This window comes from Camelus dromedarius, chromosome 12, assembly GCF_036321535.1.
Source record: "Camelus dromedarius isolate mCamDro1 chromosome 12, mCamDro1.pat, whole genome shotgun sequence".
In the NCBI taxonomy this organism is placed as follows: Eukaryota; Metazoa; Chordata; class Mammalia; order Artiodactyla; family Camelidae; genus Camelus; species Camelus dromedarius.
The window spans coordinates 59,764,830-59,782,909 of record NC_087447.1 but is presented as its reverse complement, the minus strand read 5'-3'; the positions used below and the strand labels follow the sequence as shown (position 1 = coordinate 59,782,909).

At 39.5% G+C, this 18,080-nt stretch overlaps 1 long non-coding RNA gene across 21 annotated transcripts in view; it reads right to left on the bottom strand.

Moving 5' to 3' along the window:
* The window catches only part of LOC105098005 (uncharacterized), a 230,439-nt gene that overhangs the window by 167,378 nt on the left and 44,981 nt on the right, over window positions 1-18,080 (bottom strand). The window contains exon 5 of one of the 21 annotated variants that reach the window (XR_010383457.1): window positions 1,194-4,416. The exons of 16 other annotated variants lie outside the window; for them this stretch is intronic. This is a non-coding gene — a long non-coding RNA (uncharacterized LOC105098005). 4 more of the 21 variants (XR_010383462.1, XR_010383455.1, XR_010383454.1 and 1 more) reach the window with 4 other exon arrangements.

Genomic DNA, 18,080 nt, shown 5'->3' with positions numbered 1-18,080 from the left:
GCCTCTGCCCACCCTGAGTCCTCCTTCTGGAATCCCATTCCCTGAGCTCTTTCCTAAAAAAACCTTTTTATCCCTCAAAGCTAAGCATAGAGATTCTATTCAGGCATCATTTAATTCAGAAATATCCACTCCCATACATCCTGTGTATAACTTATTAACAACACTTGCCACTTTACATTTTTATTAAGATTGGGCTATGTTTCTATTTATAGAATGTAGTTACTGCTGAAAATTTGGAAAATACAGGAAAATACGAAAAGAAAGCCAGACGAAATCATCTATAGGTAAGTCTACTAATGTTCTGAGGTATATCCTCCAACCTTTGGGTCTAAGTATAGATTCAGATTTTTTTCTCTCTTGCTCCCTCTCACACTGCGTACACATATACTCACAAACACATGCCTGCCCGATCCAACGTATTTTGTGATCACTTTTATTTTCCACTTAAAAATACATTATGAGCTTTGTTTTATATCCGTAAGTACTCAGAGAGTAAGCTCTACAAGTGATAGGAATGCTTGTCTGTATAAAATGAGTATGGGAGACATTTCAATGGCTGAGCAGTATGTAACAGTCTCTCAGGAATTACTTCTTGAACTAATTTACTAAGGAAAATGAAAAGAGAGGAAAAAAAATACAAGAACAAGAACACGTGGACGGTAAAGGGATGAAGAGAAGAAAATAAATCATCTGAACAGGGCATTTATGACTTTGAAAGGTTTTACGTGCTTTATACATGAGCATCACAGCAACCTTCTGAAGTAGCTGTAACAGTGATTTACAAATCAGGAAAGGGAAACTCAGAAAGTTCAGTGACTTGCCCGAGCTTGTGCACTTAGTAAGTGGCAGAACTGGTTGTGGGAATCCATAAACCGTGTTTATCTTACTCCACATGACTTCTGAAAACAGGAAGAGCAGCAGTAAGATCCCTGCTGAGGTCTGGGAGTTTGCAGCGGAGTCCCTGCTGCCTGGCGTGGCGTCCGCGCAGAGTTGGCGCTAAGTCGTGACTGTCCGACTGACTGAGGAGAAGTGGGAAAGAACAAGCAGACGACAGCCAGTATCCAGGGCTGGGCGTCCGCAGTCCACTTTCCTCCCTCCTCACCGTGCTTGCCTGATCTCCAGGCAAAGCAGGAGCGCTAACTCATCTGCCTGCTGCCCGTCCACCCCACCCCACCCCACCCCCCTTTCATTTGTTCTCCAGAAATGCAAACGGATCATATTAAATAATTTATTGGTTCCCTTCGCTCTTGGAAAATGTTCAAAATATCCTCCTGGTTTATTTAAAAGGCTCTTTGTGATCGGACCCACTTCATCTCCATCTGTATTTCTCATTTCTTGTCTTCTTGGACATTGTAAACAACATCTCTGAACCCCTGAAAGCCCCGTAACATTCTTCCCCTGCTCTTCTTTAGTAACTCTCACTCTGATCTTTTCTTTACCAACTGTATTCGTATCTGTTGATGTGTAACCAAGTACCACACATGTATCAGCTCAGAGAACACGAACACGTGACCTCACTGCTTCTCTCAGTCAGATGTCTGGCGTGGTGTGGCTGGGTTCTCTTCTTGAGGTCTCACTGGGCTAAAATCAAAGTATTAGGCAGGGCTGGGGTTCTCATCTGCGGCTGAGGTTCCTCTTCCAGACTTACTGGTTTTATTGGCAGGATTCAGTTCCTCATGGTTATAGCACTGTGGTTGTCATTCCCTTGTTACACGGTTCCCTTCCTCTTCAAACCAACAACAGTGCATCAGATCCTTCTGGTGCTTTGAACCTCTCTGGTTTCTGCTTCTGCCTCTCTCTTCTGTTTTAAGTGTCCGTGTGACGACATTAGGCGCACTTGGTTAATAGAGGCTAACCTCTCTATCTCAAGATCAACTACTTTATAAACCAAATTATATCTGCAGAGTCCTTTTGCCATGTAATATAACATACTCACAGGCGGTGACACCAGAGAGGAAAGGTCACAGGCATTCAATTTCTGCCTACCCTACTGATCATGCCAGGTTTGGCTGAGGAATTCTTATAGCACCCGTGCTCATTCACTTCTCTGTCTCCATTCCTAGACTCTAAGCTTCATGAGGGCAATCACCACATCTGTTTCACAAGTCAGTGGTGTGTTGGAGCCAGACTGGATGAACTAGCCAGTGCCTATCATTAAATATTCAAACATTTTGCAACCTGGACGCTAAACATAGATATTGTTTAAATATATATAAAAGTTTTACAACAAATAAATTATATTTTCAAACAGTAATAGATAATCAGACTCATCACCTCCTATTTCTTATACTCCTATTTACTCCTTTCCCTTGTTATTTTCATCGATTGCATCTCTATGGTGGAAACACTACAGATGTGCACGTCTCTTCCTCACTCCCTGTTCAGCGATGGCACATGGGTAGCTTGAAATTGGCTACAGTGGGAGTATTTATACCACAGAAATCAGCAAACACTAGCTGATGGCTTGATTTATTGGTTTTTTGTTTTTTTGGTTTTTTTTGTCATAGGTGAAAAAACTGGGTTAGTTACGTTAATAAAATTCTCTAGACTCAATCAGCTAGTAGAAGGTAGAAGCCAACAGGCTCTGAACCCAAAGCCTGGATGCTGAACAGCGACACCAACGTGGAAGTGAGAACAAGGCTATGAGTAGGTATGATTTAAGGCCTTGCTCCTCACAGTGTGTCCAACGACCCAGAAGACACAGCATCTGCCTCTTGTTAGAAATTTGCTAGAATTTGTTGATGTTCGAGTCCCACCCCAGATTTACTAAGTCAAAATCTGTCTTTTGGGGGGGGGGGTAATTAGGTTTATTTATTTATTTATTTTCATGGAGGTACTGGGGATTGAACCCACACCTCTTGCACACTAAGCACACACTTTACCACTGAGCTATACCCTTCCCCAGACAAATCTTTCTAAAATTCGTTTACAAGATACCCTGGAAACTCCTATGCACCTTAAATTAGAAAATCACTGTTTTAGGGGACAGATGTAGCTGCACATGATCTCACTACAGATAGTCATAAAAGCTAAAGAAGTAGAGAAATACTGTCAGGGATTTTACAAGATTGAAGTGGGTGCTTCGCCTGTCACGTGGAGTATTAAAATCACCTGGAGAGCTTTGTATGCTATCAGGGCATCGATCACTTAAAAATGATTCCGAGATAAAGCCAGCGTGGAGAACTTGTCAGAAGCATCATGTTAGTCACACCATTCCTAGATGTGTACAGTCATCCTCAGTTATCAAAACAAACAATGAAACGAATGTCTGTGGATCTGACCTTGGATTTTAGAGGCTCCAGCCAGCTCCGGCTCCCTCCTCTCCATAGTGGTTTCCTGGCCTTGCTGTCTACACAAACGGCCTTGCCAACCCCCGGCCCCCTCAAACAGACCCTGTGGTTCTGAGGATTTGACATGTCACATGCTCCTCACCAAGGATATCCTCCCTCCTCCTTGCCACTAAGCCACATCCTTTATTCCAGCCCACATTTCTTTTCAGTTTTAAAGTAATTTCTTAATATAAGCCTTTTTTTCAGTTCACATGACATCATCTCCCTCACCAGGATCAAATTTTACCACAGATCCTTGGAAACAAATTGTACAAAATAAACAGAAGGATTTAGGGAGGCTACACAGCTGTTCAAATCAAGCATTCTCCTTTAAAAAAAAAAAAAAAAGCTACTGAAGCCAGCTAGTTTCCTTTTGTCTGGATCCTCTGTTGTGCAGTAACAATCCAAGGCCCACAAAAGAGTGCCGTGCTCCCTCCCACACATACTGCTTTTTCTCCAGTAATAGACGTATTCTGGTCGACCGCAAAGCAAGGCTGGTTGGCTCCCGCTGGCCAGTTCTCATAACAGGTCTCAGAAGAAGCCAGGAAACAGGGCAAATTGATGCTTCCAGTTTTCTCCCAACGATTCCCTCCCCAGGGTTCAGATTTACACGTGGACTCTAGTTACCAACTCTGATCTCTTTAAAGTCGTCCCCTGTCTCCATCTGAGTGACAAGGAGTTTCTAGGAGAAGAGCAGTAAGAAAGCTTGTATCGTCCCCTCACATGATCAACGGACTGACTACATCTTCTGGTTTAACAGCTTCCTCTTTATTCTCACCAGCTGCTGAACAAGTTGCCAGTAACCCTGATTGGGGATGCAACTGGCTCTTTGGATTTTGTTCCATTCCTAACCATACTGCAAGCCGCTAATTAGACAGTGGGTTATGTAGACTGAAAAATGGTTCAGTTGAGCGGAATACAAAGTGCTTCCAGGTTATTCTTTCGTCCCAAGAATTCATTAAGGCATGCAAACCGATTTCACTTATTTCTTCTTTTGTTTCTCAGAGAAGAAGGTTTTTTTGTTTGTTTGTTTTGTGGGGTCTTTGGGGGTGGGGGTAAGTGGTGACAGTGGTGGCTTACAGAAATTCTAGGGAAAAAACATGGAAATGAATTATGTTTAAAACAAGCAAACTGAAATCAGCTCAAGAAGAAAGTCCAGCAGAAATCCTTTTGGCATTTTAAAAATTTTAGTTTGATTTGAGCCTTCACTTAAACTTTGTTATTTAAAATTTCCTATATTTAAATTATAAATTTTAGGAACATAGACATTCATTTATTTATGCATACATACATTTAACCACTAATGCATTCATTTATTCAATAGATATTTACTGAATGTTTGATACAAATAATAACTGCAGAGTAAACAGAAATTAATAAGACATGTTCTCTGCCTTCAAGTAGCTCATAACCTAAAGGAGCAGAAAAGTGTACATAAAGATATAAACTCCAAAATTTTACAGGTGCTAAAATGGAAATTTCTAGAGAATACAATGAGGTCCCAGCAATCAGCAAATATTATGATCAGCTCTACAGTGGTGGCAGTCACTGGATGGGAAACTTCTTAAAGCAAAAGAAGAAAGAAGAGAAGGGAATTTCTGGTGGGAAAGCCCTTTAAGATCACTTTTCTATAGTCAAAACTGAGGTGCTCAGATTTTATGTCTAAGTTACCTCATTTTTTTCTGCATCTGACATCACATCCTTGACTAGGATCAAATTATACCACAGATCCTTGGAAACAAACGGTGCAAAATAGAAGAATTTAAGGGCAGGTATACAGTTCTGTTTGTTCAAATCAAGTATTCTCCTTCAAAAAAAGCACCTGCTTTTTCTAGTGCTGGCTTTTACATGATACCCATATGTCAGCTGGGGTGACCGCACTCCTTGAACTAAGACCACTCAGAACACCCTGCCACAATCAAAGCCATTTCTGAGAGGTCTGCAAGTCCCTGGAGGACTTCGGGTTCCATTGTTTCTTCTAGCTCTGAGCTCCTGCTCCCACAAATCACTTATATTTAAGGATTGGTCCATCTTCCTTGCATAACGCCTCTGATTTACACTACTGCGTCTCAGGTATAGAATTTCAGATCTTTTCCTTGATCTTAAAAAAATCCACCAACAAAAGCACATAGGTATGGTTCTCATAGTTGTAACAACAGTGAAAGGAGCAAAGGACCAAATCTGTGTGAACCTATACCCCATTTGAAACAGTCCACCTTTGTCCTTTGGCCACCAGGACACAGCGGTGTCACTTGCTCTTTCGTCTTAGTGGCCTGTCTGTCTCCCTTTCCCACTCTCTTCTCCTTCCAGGTGGGCCTCCTGGCTTGCTCCTAGGAACTCCAAATTCTTTCTTACACTGTGCAGAGTAATGTGGTACACTCCAGCTCCAATCCCAAAATGCAGCTGTAGGACATTTTTGCTTATTCAAATTCATATAGGTCTGAGTAACCCTGGGATGGTGCTTTTGTTCTCAGGAGAAATTACACCTCTAATACAAGCTGCTTTTCTGGAAGTACTTATGGTTTTCTATAGCAATCTCCTCCTCCATTACACCCAGCACTCTTCACATTGGAGAATGACATGACTATTCATCAGACCCTGCTTTCTGTTCTTCTTTTGTTCTGGTTTTCTTCAGAGCTGGTTTGCAAGAAATCCAGTTCTGCTGCTGTACAGCCATGCCTCACTATGAATGCCGAACATAGTCTGATCACGATTTTGTTGAATCTGGATGTCTTAACCTTCTAGACACTCAAAACACCCAGGAAAGAGTATTATCCACCAATCATGATATTTAAACTGTGCCACTGCCTCTGGATAAATTTACTTGTTCTATAAACCTTAATCATGCAGCACCGCATGTTAAATTAATCTTTGTTCTGCTCTAGAAGAATTTACAGTCTGACCAAATATAAATTCCAAAATGCTTTAATGAAAGGCAGCATCTTTGGGATTAGTGCAAAGTCTCCCCAAGGGGTGATGGGAAAGGGGCAGCCTTCTTTTGCAGCATATTTCCCAGTTTATAAGAACATTAGCTCCATGTGTTGCAGTTTTGCCTTAACACGCTCTATCTCCTGGGATGTAATGGCAGAATACCCTTTGAAAGAAAAAAAAAAAGACGTATAGAAATGTAAGGTTTAAGATTCTTCACTCACTCCAAATTGTCATTTAGAAAATTCTCCTTCATGCTTTTACAGAGTCTAGAGCATGACACATATTACAGTCTACTATAATTGTGCAATTATCTGTCTGTCTCCTCTCCTAGATGTGAGCCCCCTGCAGGGTTAGGGTTTACCAAACCTCAGTTTCTAGCATAGGAAACAAACTGGCAGTGTACTCACAGGCGCTCTACAGAAGAAAAGAAAAGGGAGGGGAGGGAAGAAGAGAGAGAGCAAAGCAGGCATTATGATTATCCTTAGTGGGAATGAGACTATTCCATGCAATTGCTTCAATCTGGCAGCCAGGAGAATCCCTGTTAAGAGGTGTGGTCAATCTTTTACCACGGGGATGGCTCAGCACAAGGATCTCAGCCATCAGCTACACCAAGCTGGGTATAGTCTAAGTATCTTTTGTAAAATGGACAAATAATATTAAAGTCTTGTAGATATTTTATTGCAAACTCTACTACTTCATACTCCATGAACATCACTGCTGCTGAAGGCCACAATGGGATTCTAACTCTATGTTTTAGTGTAAAATGCTTTCAATTTGTCATATCTCAGTGTTATGTCCCTACCCCACAACTGATATGTTGAAGCTGCCACCCCCAGGACCTCAAAATGGGACTGTATTTGGAGGTAGGACCTTTAAAGAGTTGATTAAGGTAAAAAGGGGCTGTGAGGGAGGGTGGGTCACAATCCAATCTGACTGGTGTCCTTATAAGAAAATTTAAACGCATAAAGAGACCCTAGTGGTGCAGTACACAGAGGAAAGACCGTGTGAGGACACACAAAAATCCCCATCTGCACACCAAGGAGAAAGACTTCAAAAGAAACCAGTCCTTCCAACAGCAGGAGGACTTCCAGCCTCCAGAACTATGACAGAATGAATTTCTGTTTGTCACCCAGTATTTTGTTATGGCAGCCCCAGAAAACGAAAACACTTAGAAATAGCACTGATCTTTAGTAAAAACATTAAGACGAATCTTGGTTCTTCCACTAACCAGCAAATAATCACTTTTTAAATTTAACTTAAAAAACTGAATTCCCTGCCGGATTATTTTAAAGCAAATCCCAGATAAATCATTTTATGCAAAAAACCAAAACAAACAAACAAACAAAAAACAACCAACCACTGAATAAATGAATGGAGTGAGTTACCAAGTACAAAGATCTAGAAAAGTATTACAAGTTAAAATTAAAAAGAAACCCACTTGGATGCTCCCTGATAAATTTCTTATCTTTGGAAAATCTGAGTTTTCTCATTTCTGAAATAAGATTGTTGGAAAGGGAAAGATAAGTTATTTTGTCCCTTAAAGAGTCTGTAATTTACTGTTAAGTACATGATTGGTAATGCTGGTTCTGCTGGTGGTGATGGAAAGTCAAGGGATTCAAGCCAGGATTTCAGCAGCCGTGAGTATAAGAAGATTTTATAACCAACATATGGCATGTATTTGCACTGACTTGAAGACTATCATTAGAAACGAACTTTTTCAATCCGGGAAGATAAAATCTAAGGATCTATAATGTGATTGTATTTTATTACAAGAGGCTACATTATGCTGCAGTAACAACCAGCCTCTGAATCTCAACAGCTTCACATCTGACTTATTTATCTTTTTAATGCATATTTCCAGTGCAGGTCAGCACTGCACATGCTCAGGGATCCACACTGATAAGGGTTTAATCTTAAACAATTACTTTGGCATGGAAAAAGAGGGGGCAAATTGAACACCACTCTTAAAATTTCTGTTCAGAAGCAACCAAATGTCACTTGCATTCAGATTTCACTGGGAAAAGTAAATAACATGGCTATTGTCAATATTAAAACAGATGAGGAGTCAGAGTTTAGATAATACTACAAAGTGACAGTAATTAACATAGTGTGCTATTGGCACAAAACAGACATAGAGTTCAATGGAACAGAATAGAGAGCCCAGAAATGAACCCACACACCTATGGTCAATTCATCTTTGACAAAGGAGGCAAGAATATACAATGGATAAAAGACAGTCTCTTCAGTAAGTGGTGTTGGGAAAGCTGGACAGCCACATAAAAATCAATGAAGTTCGGACACTCCCTCATGCCATGTACAAAAATAAACTCAAAATGGCTTAAAAACTTACATGTATGACATGATGTAAAACCATAAAATAGAATATAGGCAAAACATTCTCAGACATAAATTGCAGTAATATTTTCTTGTCTCTCAAGGCAAAAAAAGTAAAAGCAAAAATAAACAAATTGAACCTAATCAAACTTACAAGATTTTGCATGGCAAAGAAAACTGTAAACAAAATTTTTTAAAAATCTACAGACTGGAAGAAAATATTTGCAATTGATGCAACCAACAAGGGCTTAATTTCCAAACTATACAGACAGCTCATGTAACTCAATATAAAAAAAAAAAATCAAAAAATGGGCGGAAGACCTAAATAAGACATTTCTCCAAAGAAGACATCCATATGGCCAACAGGCACATGAAAAGATGCTCCACATCACTATTTATTAGAGAAATGCAAATCAAAGCTACAATGAGGTATCACCTCACACCAGTCAGAATGGCCATCATCAAAAGCTCCAGAAATAATAAATGCAGGAGAGGGTGTGGAGGAAAGGGGATCTTCCTACACCATTGGTGGTAATGTAAATTGGTACAGCCACTATGGAAAACAGTATGAAGAGTCCTTTAAAAACTAAAAATAGAGTTACCATATGATCCAGCAATCACGCTCCTGGGCATATATCCAGAGGAAACTCTAACTCAAAAAGATACATGCACCCCAATGTTCATAACAACACTATTTACAATATCCAAGATACAGAAGCAACCTATATGTCCATCAACAGATGAATGGATAAAGATATGGTGTTGTATATATACATATGTATATACACCACAGTGAAGTACTACACAGCCCTAAAAATGAAATAATGCCATCTGAAGCAACATGGATAGACCTAGAGATTATCATATTAAGTGAAGTAAGTCAGACAGAGAAACACAAATATCATATGATATCACTTATATGTGGAATCTGAAAAAAAAGATACAAATGAACTTATTTACAAACCAGAAATAGACTCACAGACATAGAAAACAAACTATGGTTACCAAAGGGAAAAGGGGTAGGGGAGAGAGATAAATTAGGAGTTTGGGATTAATATATACACACCACTATGTATAAAATAGATAAACACACAAGGGTATACTGTACAGCACAGGAAACTATATTCAATACCTTGTAATAACCTATAATGGAAAAGAATCTGAAAAAGAATATATATATGTATATGTATAACTGACTCACTATGCTGTACACCTGAAACTATCACAACATTGTAAATCAACTATACTTCAATAAAAATAAATTAATTAATTTTACAAACCCTTCCCCCCCAAATTACTTAAATAACAAGGAAAGAAAATAAATGCATGAAATTATCTTGTCTTTTCAAATTACTGATCAAGTTTTTTCCATGAACTGTGAACTTGGCAGACATCTTTCAGTCCCCAGTCTCTAACCTAAGTCAGGAAGAGTATCCTTTCAATATGCCTTTGAAAAAAAATAAAGACTTCTAGCCAGAGGAGGGCCAAGAAAGAAACAGGAAATATCTGAAAAGACTCTTTTGATGATATACATCTCTTGAAATTACAAATTTTACACTGTTTCATAAAAAGAGTGAATTAATGAGTCAGTTAATTAGCCTGGCAAAGGAAAGAGTCTCTTCTGATCATTGACCAATAATCTCTGAAAAATATTATTGGTTCCATTTTACAGATGAAGAAACTGAGGCTCAAAAAGGTCAAATAATCAGTTCAAAAATCCAAAATTTGGTCTTCTCTACTCACTTCCTTCACTTTCTGTACCCTTACCTCCCTTTTTACTTCTTCCTGTCTACCTCAAGTGACTTTCTTTTTCTGCTCGTTGATAGAATTTCAAAATCTGGGATCCGGGAAGACCCCAATGAGCTGCATTCTCAAGAAACAATGACACATGTCACTCTAGCTTTTTTCAAGGCCCTTTATTTGCTACCTAACATATTCAGACAGAACTTTAGTTTTTAATCCTTGTATCAGGATTTGCATTTTAAAACCAAGTTTGAGATATAGATTAATTTTGATGAAAGAAGGAATCCTTCATGGTGAGATTATAAACTTACGGGGAGGAAGAAATGTCAGTGAAGGCTTTTCTGGTGCCCTTGAAATCACACCACTGCAGCATCCAGCCTACATAGAGGGATGGCCTTGCTCTGATTCTTCCAAACCAGGTGCCAGAAATTTGCTATACAAAGATGGTCATCCTTGAGTAGGACCCATGAATCAAGAAATTTAGTCCAAAAAAAAAAAGAAAGATTTCAAAAAATGCAGGGCATGAGGGAGATGATTTTAGACACTCAATTCAGCCACAGTGTTTTTAAAAGGGAAAACCCATGAGCGTTCATGTTCTCATTTGCTCAGAGGTGAGTCATCCATTCTTTTACCTTTTTCTGTCACTCACTCGGCCTGCGATTCTCCTCTAAAACATCTGGTTACTCCTACAGATGTTTCCAGACTGACTCTTGCACCCTTTCCTCACAGCTTGCTGGATCCCCATCTTTTAAGAGTCGGCTCTCCTTCAATGGGTGCTCAGTAGCAATTCAACACAGGACTAGCATGAGGATAACCTGAACTGATCAGAGGTACATCTGAACTAAATACAATGGTCTGCGAAGGCAATAGGTCCATGCCAAAATTTGTGCTATACTCTAGTCAAAGAAAGACAAGGAAATGAATACAGGGGCTACTTGCCAGAAAGCTCTGATCCTGCCCTGATTTTCCCATGGCTATCTGGCAAGCCAGCAAGCACTTGAGTTTTATTTCTTCGTTGGTACTTGCCTCCTTTTTTTCCCCAGTGTTGCAACTTGCTTACCTAAGTCTCATCAACCCACTTGAGCAAGTGTAAGTGGGAATTTCCATGGAACATATTTCTCAAGAACCTCTGATGCTGGTCACTGAATGGCAAGCAGCTGTGTTGTCTAATGTACACAGAATTTAATTAACCCTTTTTGCTATTATCACTTTTCTACTCCAATGCTTTAATGTTCAACCAGAGAGACTAAATTTAGAATATGCCTCTTTTCTGAGAGCTCTAAGTACATCTAAAGAGCTAAATCTGATAGATAAAGTCAGAAACTGAGACGTGACCCAAAAATGGGATTTTTCTATGGCTCCTCATTAGATAGATGGCTTGGTTCTGGGTACTTTAGGTTGACCCACAACTCAACAAACTCTGATAGAAACCTACTATGAGCCATTGAAATAGTAACATGGACACAAGGAGAAAATGACCAATTATTTTTTTTTTAATTTATTTATTAAAAATTTTCCTTTATTTAAATTTTAAAAATTGTATCAAATATTTAAAGGGTACTTTCCATTTACAGCTATTACAAAGTATCAGCTATATTCCCCAGGTTGTACAACACATCCTTGAGCCTGTCTTACACCCAATAGTTTCTATCTCTCACTCCCTGACCCTTTTTTGCCCCCTTCTGCCCCACGCTAGTGTGTTCTCTGTATCTGTGCATCTGCTTTCTATTTTTTATTGAAGTGTAGTTGATTTACAATGTTAGTTTCAAGTATACAGCAGTGATTCAGTTATACGTATACACAAACACACACACACACACACACACACACACACAGAGACACACTCACACACATAGATACTCAGTGTCTTTTCCATTATGGCTCATTACAGGAAATTAAATATCATTCCCTGTGCTACACAGTAGGTCTTTGCTGCTTATCCACTTCACATACAGTAATGTGTATCCATCAGCCCCAAACTCCCCATCTAACCCTCCCCACCTTTCTCCCATGGTAACCATAGTTTTCACATTTCTGAATTAAAATAGTACATGTAGAATACAGAAATACATTAAAAAATTCATACAGAAAAATGCACATAGGTACACAAACTGAGCATGCCGACATCAAGAAACTAATTACATATATTTGGCTTTAAATCCCCAGCACTGTTTTAAATAATCATCCTAATAATATTTAACATTTAACCAACTTAAATATATTTTTCCAACAAGGGGGGATGAAAACAAATAAGCAACAACAACAGTGGCAACAAAAACGTCTCTCTGAGTGGGGTTCTACAGTGTGCCAGGCACTGGACCAGGCACCGGAGGTCAAAAGTCACAGTGCGGGGGAGGCGTCTCTTGGCCACCAGAGGTCTCAAACTGAGACTCAGGCTGCCAGTGCTGTTTTCAGGCATATAGTTCAAAGCGTGGTGGTGGACAGAGAGAAGAGAAAGAAGAATTTGAAGATCTAGGGGTGCAGTATGCTCTTTCTGATTAACTGCTAACCACCACTGCCTACTGTCATGTGCCCACCTGCTTCACACGCTTATGCCCACTTACAGGGCCACAACCAATTCAAGGCTCTTCTATTCTCAGGGTTGTCATCTGCAGTTTGAATTTCCACGTTAGCATCAAGCTCTGTGAGGAATCCCTGAGCAAACCTCCAAGATCTCTAAGCAGCTACTGTGCACTTAACACAAATCCAGAGGCCAGGCTAGGTAGTGACAACACCAATAAACCTAAAAATCAACCATCCCCTTTGTAGGCGATGTGGAACATCCAGTGAACCCCTCATTAACCTTCTAAGCAGCCATAGTAGTCATACAGTCAGCACTAACCAACCTCCTAAAACAAAGAAATAAAAGTAAAAATCATAGCCAATTTTTACTGATTTTTCTAAAGCGGTGGCTTTCTTTGTATCTCAGGAAATTATTAAATGTTTTCTCTTGCTCTCATCCTTTTCGCTTCGTCTCCATCCCTGCCGCCCTCTCGTAGCCATTGCTTCTGCTGCCTTGTTGCTGTTTTAAAGTTGCGGTCACCTAGCCTGTGAAGTGATAGGTGGCAGTGATTTCATCTTACCCATCTTGTATGCCCACTGCCTAAAACACTGTTCAGGCAGCTGCTCAATACATGTGGGTTAAATGATGAGGAAAATATAAAGAGCAATCCAAGTATATGAGACTAAATTCGAATATGAGACTTAAAATGTAAGAAGCAAGTTAATTCGCTAGAAAATTCTAGCCCACTATAAAATGTTAGAATTGGAAAGGATCTTTTATGCCATTTGGTCCAATATCCTTATTTTTAAAATGAGGGTCATATACACAGAAAAGTCACTTAGCCAGCAGCAAGGGTGAAGTCAGGCATAGACGTCTCTGAAAGTCATGCAAATCTCCTCACCACATAAATAGCCTTTTCTGCTTAACTTCCCATTTTCATCACTTGTAGCTTTGGTATTGCCTCAGCAAGACACCCAAAATGTTCTCATGATTTTTCTTCTGATTTGTTTTTTATCAGTTAATGTGTGTGGTTGGTTTGTTGTTGTTTTTTAATGAGTCAGACTCTTCTTTAACTGTAGTGACCTTTCCTTAATCTTCAACTACTTCTCTTTTGTTTTAAATATTCTACGTCACCTAAATTTTCACCATCCCTTTCAAGTTTAAGGGGGAAAAATTATGCATAGTAGAAGGAGGTTTGGAAACTATCCTCAGATGTGACGTGAATTGATGGGGCAGGGGGTAGTGGCCCAGACTCATGAGGAAATACCAGAGCCTAGATAGCGCCAAGCCACAGGATAGAACCCACCTGAGAGGTCTGGCGAGGGGGTCCCAAAGGACAGTTTTTGCAAAGGAATAAAAATTAATGGATGAGAAAGCTCACTTGGGATATCTTTCCCAAAAAGTAAGCAATGTAAAAATAAAACAAAGTCCACTGTTGGTAAATTCATTCAAATATTCATTTATTTAACTGACATTTAGAAATCATGCTCACTCATACCCAACCTCCTACTAGCCAGCGAGGCTAGAGTGGAAAAGAACAAACCTTTCCTCAAGGAGTCCAGGTTCAAGAGACAAAGGAATATTAGAGGAAAGTTCTCAGATGCATTGATTTTGAGCAAAGGTCTAGGTTTATTTCAAAGGTGCCACAAGGACACTAACTTCAAAGAAAGTCCATTCAAATCTTGTTTTTTCAAAGATAATCTTTATAGAAACAAAACAAAACAAAATAAAACACTGCCCTGATAAGATTGTTAGTCTAGATACTAGAAAGGAATGTCTGTTAAGTTTGTTGATCTAGTCCCAAGTGTTTAAAGGGTTTAAATTTGTGTAACTATCATACTGTCAACTGAAATAAATGCGCAGCCTTAAAGTTAAGAGTTATGTTTTATTTGGCGGGAGGACTCGAGCCAGGATGACAGCCTCTCAGATCGCTCTGAGGGACTGCTCCAAAGAGGTAGGGGAGGAGCTAGGATATATAAGAGCTTTACAACAAAGACAGGTAGTTGGAACAATAAAAGATTGCTTGTTATCTAAAGAAAGCCAGGCATCTCAAGTTAAAGAATTTAGTGCTTTTCTATGTATGGGAGGAAGCAAACATTTGGGCTCACTGAATTCATTCCTTTGACAAGGACTTAGCTATCTAGGGCCAGTATCCTGTCCTTTCTTATTCTGAGTCTGCTCAGAGTGCACCATTGTGAGTGGCTGCAGAGGCCGGGCTGCAGGCCTGTCCTCGCTGAGGGGTGGTGGCAGCCACTGATGACTTGGTTTCAGCATTCTTCGTTTACTAATACGGTTGCAGTATTTTTCGTTCACAATACATATACCCATTTTGCAGACTAAACTCTAATTTCACTGATCCAAAAGTTAATCAGATACACTACCAATCGCTTTAAGTATGTTATCAAAAAGTAATAATGCTTTTTTCTCAGATTTGAGGTACTTCATTTCTTTTTCAAATTCCTAAAATTCATCCTCAGAAAAAGGTGAGACAACATAAACTGAAAATTATAATGTATACTCTCTATCATGAATAAAGCTAGTGACAAAAGTTTTCTGTGACCAATAAGGATTATTAGTAAAGACAAAAAAATAACAGTATAAAATACTCAGATTGCATAGAGTTAGAAGACACACAGTCGGTCCCTACCAGGAGAACGTCAGTGGTTTTCTATCCTCTACCACACCCCAGATGGAATATTCCGTCAACTAGCAAATTCTCTACATTCTGACTCTCATTCATTAAGTATTCTTACCATTATTTGACTAGCAGTAAAAAGCACTTTATGGGCAGAGAGACCTGGTTTGAATGTCTGCCCCACCAATTAACCAGGTTTGAAGGTTAGACAAGTTATTTAAAATTTCTGAACATCAGCTTCCTCATGGCTAAAATGGAAATAATTTCTCATTCAATAGAGCTGTTATACGTAAGACAATGCATGTGAAAGTATTCGACACAAAGTAAGCATCCAATAAATTGTAATTATTTGAATTAAATTATCATCATTTTTTTCCCAGCCAGCACTCTGCCCATTGCATGGGTTAGAAATCAAAGCATCTTTGATTTGAATCTTAGCTCCAAAACTGATTAGCTATGACATCCAGATAGATCATTTAGTGTTTCTTATTTGAATTCCTTATCTATAAAATTAGAACTACGTTACAGAGCTGTGCTAACAACTAACCTCAATAATACAAGGAAGTGCCCACTGCCATGTGGACTAGTTCTTCACTAAGTGATAGTCCCCATATTCAGCATGCCCGGGTCTGGTGTTCTGGCCCGTGGAGCAGCAGTCCTGTCTTATCAGTGAACAAACTGTCATTTAACTTGTTGGTTCAGTGGTGAAGTATTTTCAGTGTGAGTGGTCCTCTAGGGCCTGCTCACCCGTGGAGGTGACCAAAATCACATTAAAACAATCTGCAAAATTGTGGACCAGATCAGGTGATGTTACCAATCCTTGTCCACATAAGAAGTCCTGCCCCATGGAAGTCATCTGTTCTCTGGTTTAAAATGAGCATAAGCATATTAAAAAGAAATGAAAATCAGAGTACTGAATTTCATATTCCATGACATCTAAGACGAGAGAAAATGTTTGGAAAATCCCTGTGGGGAGAGTGCAGGAGACCGAGTCCAATTTGGGGTCCAGCTGGTTGCCAGGCAGGGGAATAGTTTAACTTCAGGCGCTCGCACCTCTGTTGCCCTTCCCCAGTTCCTCCTTGTGCCCCGGGCGTCCATCTCTGCTGCAGGCTCCCGGCATCCTAAACCGCGTCTATCCCCTGATGAGTCTGCAGTTCCTCATTTCAGTGTCTTTGCACCCCCGCCAGAAGCGGCTCTGTGCCCCTTTCCCCCCCCTTTCTTCCACATCTGCACAACTTTGAAGACTCAGCTCATGTCACTTCCTCTGGAAAGATTCCGTTCTCTCACACCACAACACCCTTCCCCTGTGTTTCTTTGGACTCTGTCTTGACCTTCATTATAGATGCCACAGGGAATATCTTTTCTCTTCTCCATCTTCTTTAAAGCATTAAATATAGACACCATGTCTCATTTCTACATTCCCTCCACTTTTTTTTTTTTTTTTTTTTGCCTCAAGCCTAGCCTGTACTTAGTACTCATTAATACTTCTCTTGAGACTGACAGGTCAAACTTTAAGATAAAAATAAGATCAAAGTTCCAAGTAAAGATAAAAATAAGCAGCTTTACCTTTAATTGGAGAGTGGATGGCAAGTTTGGGGATCTTCCAGCATGTTGTTCTTAGCAAGTTTTTGTTGTTGGTATTTGTTTCATTTTGGTTTTAGGGTAGGGTACATTTTTTTTTAATCTCTAAAAGGGGAATAATAATTACTATTCAAGGTGATTGTAAGATTTGAAGAAGACACCATGTAATGTGCATAATGTGGTATTTGGACCAAGGTGAGAAATCAATAGATGTTGCTAATCTAACCCAACTATCAGAAGTCTTTTCATAAAAAACAACTTACACGCAAAACTAGTGACTGACATAGACTTTACTAAAGATTTCAAGGGGAAAATAGAGAAAAGAGTTTACATTTTGTTCCCTACCACAAACCACAGAATATCCTCAATGGAAGACTCTTCTGGCCATAATGGTACCAGGGATTTCCTCTTTGACCCTTGGGTAACTACCTAGAGTGAGAATGGTTGACTTATATGATAGATGAATGCTGAACTTTAAAAAAAAAAAACTGCTAAGCAGTTTTACACAGTGGTTGTACCATTCTACATTCCCACCAAGAGTATATGAGAATTGCAGTCTTTCCATACCTTAGCCAACTTTTGGTATAGTCAGTCTTCAATTTTAGCCATTTTATATCTTATATCATAACAGTCTTATATCTCTAATACATAAAGAATTACTTAAATTAGTAAGAAAAGAACAATAAAAAAATGGACATGATTCTTGAATAAGTGCTTAACTAAACATGAGATGGCTCATTCGTCTGCTGAGAGTAGGAGCAGGAAGATCCTAAGGAGAAGGATGAATCTTTAAAACAGGCCATGAAAGGAATGAAAAGAATTCATGACCAGGAGCCACAGAAGGATTCCATGGGAACACTGGGAGCCTTGTTGAAGCATTATTCAGCAGGGCCGCATCATTTCTCCAACACTGTTCAGTCTTTGGGGAATAGCAATGGACAATCAGGGTCCAAGTCAGAGATAGTAACTGTTGCAACGAATTATTCAGCAAGGGATATCAGGGTGAGATCACTGCATTAACAAA